The sequence below is a fragment of the Carcharodon carcharias genome, chromosome 10, assembly GCF_017639515.1.
Source record: "Carcharodon carcharias isolate sCarCar2 chromosome 10, sCarCar2.pri, whole genome shotgun sequence".
In the NCBI taxonomy this organism is placed as follows: Eukaryota; Metazoa; Chordata; class Chondrichthyes; order Lamniformes; family Lamnidae; genus Carcharodon; species Carcharodon carcharias.
This window is the reverse complement of record NC_054476.1, coordinates 164,244,920-164,252,975: the sequence shown is the minus strand read 5'-3', so window position 1 is coordinate 164,252,975 and position 8,056 is coordinate 164,244,920.

Genomic DNA, 8,056 nt, shown 5'->3' with positions numbered 1-8,056 from the left:
TGAGAAATGGAAGGGGTTGCAGGGGTAAGAAATAGACCAGGGGTTGGGAGCATGAGAAATAAAGTGGGGGTGTAAAATAGAGAGGGTGGGTGGGAAAGAGGGCAGTGATAAATAGAGGGAGTGGTGAGAAATAGTGCCTTGTGTGAAATAGCATGGGGGGTGGGGAAAGAGGGGGATGAGAAAGAAAGGAATTGGAGAGTGGGTGAGGAGGTGTGGGAAATCAGAACAGAGAGACAGAAGAATAGGGGAGGGAGAGAGGGGTGAGAGAGAGACAGAAGAATGAGAGAGGGGAAATGGGAGAGAAGCGGGGGGGGTAGAGAGAGAGGGGGGATAGAAGAGGCAGAGAGAGAAGGAGGTCAGAATAGGAGAGAGGGATGGGGGAATGGGAGAGGGGAATGGGAGAAAGGGAGGGAGAGAGTGGGGAATGGGAGGGAGAGAGGGGAAATGGGAGGAAGAGAGGGGAAGTGGGAGGAAGAGTGAGAGCAATGTGGTAAGACTATGAGGTGGGGGAATGGGAGAGCAGGGTGGGGAATAATTGAGAGAGGGGCGAATGCGAGAGTGGGGGGGATGCGAGAGAGAGAGAGGGAGGGTGGGAATAGGCCAATGGGGGGAATGGGAGAGAGAGTTTGGGGATGAGGAGCAATGAGAGAGAGGAGGGAATGAGAGGGGGGAATAGGAGAGATATAAAGGGAGGGAATAGAGGTGACTGAGAATGAGAGGACCTGTGGGAGAGAGGGGGTTGAATGGGAGAGAGGGGGTTGAATGGGGGAGACAGAGAGAATGGGAAAGAGAGAAAAGGGTAATGGAAGAGAATGAGAGGGGGAATGGGAGAGAGATTGAAAGCAACTGGGAAAGAGAGAGGGTGGGAATGGGAGAGCGAAAGGGTGAATGGGAGAGAGAATAAGAGGGACTGGAAAAGAAAGTGGGTTGAATGGGAGAGAGAATGAGAGAGGGAGCGAGAAGGAGTGGCATTGAGGGAGAGAGATTGAGAGGGACTGGGAAAGAGAGAGAGTGGGAATGGGAAAGAAAGGTTAGGAAGGAATGAGAGAGTCTGGTCGGGAGAGAGAGAAACTAGAAATATCGGATGGAGGGAGTGAGTTTGGGAATAAGAGAGAGAGATTGGGAATGCAGTGAGAGACTGAAAATGTGAGAGAGGAGAGAGGAACTGGGAGTAGATGAAGAGAGAGCCTGGGAGACGGAGAAACTGAAACAGCTAATGAGAGAGGAAGGCTGTGAATGGTATAGGAGGAATGAGCAACTCAGAATGGGAGAGAAAGAGGACAGTAACTGAATGCAGAGGTGGAGAGAGAGAAAGAAGGAATGAGGAGGTTGAAGGAAAGAGAAAATGAGAGTAGAGAAAGAATGAGGAATGCAGAGGAAGAATAGGTTGGAAAGTGGATTGAAAATGTGGAAATTTGGGAAAGTAATGATAAATGGAGAGCAGGAGTGGATGGGAGACCAGGAAATAGATGGGAGAGGAAATAAGAAACGCAGAGAAGGCACGTGAGGGAGAGTGGTGCGAGAATCTTGGAGGGAGAGTGAAGAAGGAATGGAAAACAGGAATGAATGAGAAAGAAAAAAAAAGAATAGGGAGGGAAGTGAGTATGAAGAGGAGAAATTAATGAATTGGAGAGAGGGGGATGAATGGGAAGAACAATGAGGCACACGGGAACAGATACACAGTTATAAAGCTTGAAGACACACCAGAGCTGTCTGTGCTGTGTTCTGCTTAAAAGCAAAAGTGAAACTAAGACTGGATTGCACGACACAATTCATTTCTAGTGATGTCATGCTGCAATCCCTTACTTTTAAAGATATTGTCCCTCGTTCCAAAGAAATGTAACTATTTTGCAATAAATGTTCAGGTTTAGTTATCATTACATAAGTGTATAGAACTGAAGTGTATAGTCTCTAAAATGTAGAAGTAATCTGCTGATACGCCCAGATCTTGTAATGGTAACCTTATCTGGAGGTGTCTTTAGTCACCCTCAGTGATCTGTGGGATTGTCATTCTTGGATGTTGTTCCTCGTTGCATTTGGGAAGAGAAGAAGTAGTGTGATCAACATTCCACTTCTCACATATATCCTGATTTGGCTTACCAATAAACTGCGGACTGTTATCCATAATGATCTCTCTAGGCACACCAAATAAACCGAAAATAGCACCGAAGAAGAAAGGGAGTTGTTGTAATATGCCTGTAAGAGATTGCTGCATCAAAGGAACTATGTCATGTGATCCAGTTCTAATTTCATTTTTGCTTTTAAATAGAACACTGCACAGTCACTTCTGCTGATGTGTCTTCAAGCTTTATATCCATGTACATCTGTCCACATGCACCTGGTCTCAATAAATGACCCCACAACATTTGTGTACAATCTCTTATGCATGACAGTTGTGCTTGATGCATCGTGCAATTGTGAAATACTGGGATACTTGGTAGTCGACGACGATGATGAAATCAGGGACATGAAAGAGGTTGGTTGCAATTTTGGACCAAGGATGGGTAGGAACTTTATGGTGGAATCTATGGCTCTTTGTGCTGACTTAGCGTATGCTCTTGACATGCCTTGTACTTCTTGACAACTTCAGTATCATTGTTCATACCTGACCAATAAACTATCTCTCTTGCACGTCTTCTTGTCCAATTTATGCCCATGTGTGAGTAATGAAGTTGTTTAAGAATATCAGGCCACAAAGATTCTGGTCTGATGACCTAGCTGCCTTTAAAAATCACTCCCAGTAGATGCCTAGCTCATCCCAAAATGTAGGGCCAAAATGGTTTTGAGTTCTTGCACATGCTGAATTAAATCAGGCCATCCTTCAATAATGGTTTTCCACAGCTTCTGTAGTGTAGAGTTTTTCACCATCTCTTCTTGTAGCTGCTGGCGTTTGCATTGCACAAAATGTACCAGATCAATTGATGGACTTGCATTCTCCTGCAAGTGTAATGATATTTTTCATCCTTGAGTAATCCTTCAATGATATATATTTTGGACTTGTCTAGCAGATCTTTCTGGAACACTTCCATGGGAGTAGATGCGATTACCAACTCACAATTCTCTCTGCTGGCTCTGCATTTAAAAAATCGCCTTCCTGTTCTCCATAATAAGTGTTTATACAGACATTCCCTCACTGATAATAGTAATTAGAAGTTCCTCAGGGTGTTGTCCTATGGCCTAACCATGTTCAGCTACTTCATCAATGAACTTCCTTCCATCATAAAGTCAGAAGTGGGGATGTTCGCTGATGATTGCACAATGCTCCGCACCATTTGCAACTCTTCAGATACTGAGGCAGTCCATGTCCAAATGCAGCAAGATCTGGACAGTATCCAGGCTTGGGCTGACAAATGCAAGTAACATTCATGCCACACAAATGTCAAGCAATGGCCATCTCCAACAAAAGAGAATCTGACCATTACTCCTTGACATTCAATTGTTTTACCATCACTGAATCCTCCACTTTCAACATCATGGGGGGGTTACCATTGACCGGCAACTGAACTGGACTGGTTACAAGAGCAGGTCAGAGGCTTGGAATCCTGTAGTGAGTAACTCATCTCCTGACTCCCCAAAGCCTGTCCACCATCTACAAGGCACAAGTCAGGAGTGTGATGGAATACTCTCCACTTGCCTGGATGAGTGCAGCTCCAACAACACTCAATAAGCCTGCCACCATCCAGGACAAAGCAGCCCACTTGATTGGCACCCCATCCATAAACATTCATACCCTCCACCACCAATGCACTGTGGCAGCAGAAATCTCTTCCAAAGATATGGAATTGTATCAGTACTATCAATCCCTGCCTCCATCCATCTCTTTCTTGATTTTTCATCACCATGCATTTTGATTAGCTGGCATTTAATTAACTGTTTCCACTGGAGTTTAGAAGAGTGAGGGGTGACTCCAGGGGCCAAGTGGCCCACTTCTACTCCTGTTCATATTTATCTCATTGCAGTTTGTGAGACTGCACTGTTCAGCAAATGGCTAATTACATGATTCATCCCACTTCAACGTAATTTACTGTGAAAGGTATTTTTGAGAAGCAATAAAACAACAAACCTTCACTTCTGTGGTGTTGTATAAATGCAAATGTGTTATATATAATGGCTCCTTATATTTAAATGAGCATTTCAGTTAATAATTGATGAACATCAAGAGCTCTGTAAAGTTATTAGAAGCTCGGAAAAATCCCCTTTTCAACAACTCACGATGATGGCACTGTTGATAACACTGCGTTGCAAGTGGTTCTGGTCTTGCCCGAATGATAGCTACTATGTCTGGAGGCTTAATTGGTTAGTGAGCACATAGAACCAGTGAAGTTTCCAGCGCCGAAGGAGGTCTTCAAACCACCAAGACTGTGACAGCTTTTTCCTAGAGCAACCCAAAAGTAACATCGCTGTCTTACTGTGCTTCAAATATTGGTCCAGATTGGCAGATAATCAGTCCGCACAAGTTTACTCATTCATTAGGCAAAGGATAGCCATATGAGAAAAAAAAAACCTATGAATGACAAAGGAAACCTGCAGCTTTATTCAGTGAGAAAAGGAGATGATCTGTTTTCCTGAAAGGTTTGGCCCAACAAAGGCTCTGGTGGATAACTGAGGTGGCGAATAATTGAACTGCAGATAGTGGCGTCCCGCAGTACTTGCAAACTCGCACGTGAATCTTAAGGTCTAAGTTCAAGGTTTAGAGCCTCACCTCCGTGATCATAATATCTTCACATTCAGATAGCATTGTTTATGTAGAAAAGCATTTAACTAAATAAAGTGCAGTTGGAACTTAACGACAGAACAACTCAAGAGGTACATGGATTCACTATTTAAAAGTGAGCGGTGCCTTAAGATCAGTTCAAGTCTTAATACCAAGTGTCGATCATCATGTTTTTTTGGATCTATGCTGCCGATCGTTCATTATCACTGAATCAATGTCCAAAAGCTCCCTATTTTAACAGCGTCATGGGGGCACCGTCACCAAATCAAGGAGGTGGTTCCAAAGGTAGCCACCACCACCACTACTTCAGTAAAATTAGGGATGTGCATTATACGTGACCTTGCCAGTGGCACAATATCTCGTGAACGATTTTTTTAAATAAATTTGAGTCAGCAGCAGATGGGCGACCATTTCCAAGCCCTCGCTGCTTGGTTATATGTCAGTGCTTGGGAGATTAACTCTCCTGAGTACTCTTCTTCACTTTGTGCATTGACCTTGTGCACTCAGAACAGGGACACCGTGAATCTGTCTTCCCCTCCTATGGTACAGTACATCAATACCCTGGAAAAACTCAGCAGGTCTGGCAGCATCGGCGGAGAAGAAAAGAGTTGACGTTTCGAGTCCTCGTGACCCTTCCACAGAACTGGGTGAATCCAAAAATTCACCCAGGTAATTCTGTTTTAGTTTTGGATTTCCAGCATCCGCAGTTTTTAGTTGAATGGTTTAATCCTTACCAACTAATGACATCTTTGTATTATCTTCAAGCGTCACAAACAACTGACTTTGCATTGTAAAAAAATCACTTTGAAATGACAAGATTTTTCTTTAATTGCACACAGAAAACTACACATTTTCACTAAAATCAGTGCTCCGTAGTAATAGCTTGTTAAAACGCACGTAACTTTGTTTAACTTTGCTGTGCAGTCTACTGACAGTCTAGTCAACTAGCTTTGTTTTAACCAAATTAATTGGTTAGGGCTTTCGGCTTGGTCAGATGCATACCTGGAGGTTTCATCACATAACTAACTATCCCACCCAGTCAAACACTTTTTCTACCCATCTCCAATGTTTCAATAACTAACAAATGAAAGCGTTCAAAGAAAATGAGAGAAAAAAACACATTTTTAACACTCCTGTGATTTTTCTCCCAGATTATCCAAGAGACTAATCTTTAATTCCCGGAGACTCTGGGCCAATTCTAGAGGATTGGCAATCCTAATTGTGTTTCTAGACAGGGAATTCCAGGAAAGTACATGTTTTCTGGCCCCCTGAGGTCATTATAAGAATTGTGCCTTAATAATTCAATATTCTGTATTTGATGACACGTTGGCCCAAATCTTCTGATCAGGGTCGGAACTGCTGTGCCCATCGCTGATTAGACAGAAAACTCACTGAGGCCAGACTTCCGATTCATGATGCAAAAGAACTCCCTCAGAGCAGGAATCCACGCAGAGAGATATCTTGCCGTATGGGGGGCGAGATATCTCTTGGAACTGGTGCACGCTGAAAGGAGTCATGAAGCCCTGAATATGGATCAAGATGCCCCCTGGTGGCATTATTCTTATTGCATAGTAGTGCTCAAGTATTAACTTGCTGCTCCTTCAACATGTTCGTCACAAAAATTATTGCCGGGTAGTAAATAAGCAGCAAAGATTCCTAACCAAGCACACATCGTGTACCAACTTTAGTGCTTGTATTGTACATATTATCCACTTCTCATAATTGATCTTGAAGAGCGAAATATTAGTTTAAAAATTCTTACAGCTTTAAGACTCTTAATCTCTCCCCATCTAAGATCAGGAAAATGTGGATATTTGCCTAAAAAACTTTGCTCTCCTCTAATTTTCCGTTTATTTCTGTGAGCACATATTGAGCAATACTAACTGGCAAACTTGCAAATAAGGAAGATCAATGGCAGATGGATTTTAAAGGAATATGTTAGAAAGAACAAAAGCAGTTTCATTGTTACTGTTCAGCAGGTCTGGCAGCATCTGCGGAGGAGAGCACAGTTAACGTTTCCAGTCCTAATGACCCTTAAACAGAACTAAGTAAAAATGGGAGGAGAAATATAAGCTGGTTTAAGGGGGGTGGGGGGGTGGGACAAGTAGAGTTGTTCCACTCCCACTCCCCCCCCCCCCCCCCCCCCCTTAAACCAGCTTATATTTCACCACTCTTCTATTTTTACTTAGTTCAGACTGGCTGAGTTTTTCCAGGTATTTTTGTTTGTGATTTCCAACATCCGCAGTTTTTTTTGCTTTTATCACATTGTTAATGTTGCTGAGTGTGTTTTTCTTTCAATGAAATAATTTAATTTCTAATATGATTCCATGTGTCCGTGGGAAGAACGGGCACCAAGGGTATTTTCCCCATTATTTATTGGTAGGGAAACTACCAATAGCCTTCCTAATACCAGCATGCTTCCCTGTGATGCCAGTGGATTCACATGGTTGACCTGTTGAGTCCTGGATCGCAGCTAGACTGCCAGGAGATGTAAAATAGAGGTAGCGAGACCCCAAGCACGAAGAAAGAAAGTCCTTTACTCCAACAGCAGGATCAATAGAGGGCCGAGAGCAGGAAAGCAACATTTAATATTCAGATGACTCTAATGTACATCTTTTTATTTCAGATTTCCAGCATCCGCAGTGCTTTTCTTTTACCAATGTAAATCTACCTGAGTTCTTCCCATGTTCTAATTTTTGAATATTTGTTGCAAATGACTGACAGTTTTTCATCACGCCTAATAAAATTACTTTCTCAGGGCACTGTGGGCTGAGAGCACAGCACTTGGTCTGGGAATCATGCATGCTCCAAGAGAGCGAGAGAGAGAAAACAGTGATAAAAACAAACAACTGCAGATGCTGGAAATCCAAAACAAAAACAGAAATACCTGGAAAAATCCGCAGGTCTGGCAGCATCAGCAGAGAAGAGCACAGTTGATGTTTTGAGAATTGTTGAAGGGTCATGAGGACTTGAAACGTCAACTGTGCTCTTCTCTGCCGATGCTGCCAGACCTGCTGAGTTTTTCCAGGTATTTGTTTCTGTTTTTGTTAGGGAGAAAACAGTGTCAGCTAACTGGCTGTTGGGAAAGTCCAGGTGTATTTTTGTCAGGCATTAGTTTTAAATGAATATTATTAATACCTGCCTAATACAGATTTATTGAAGAATACTTATGACAAAGCTTTAAATAATCCATGTAACTTAATGATAGTTAAGAAATGCAGAACTTTATGAACTAGTCCAGGTCCTATCTGGACAATGCAATTACATTTTTTACTAACATACTATCTGAAAACTTGGGAGTATTTCTCCTTACACTGTTTAAAGGGGAAAATACTGCTGGTG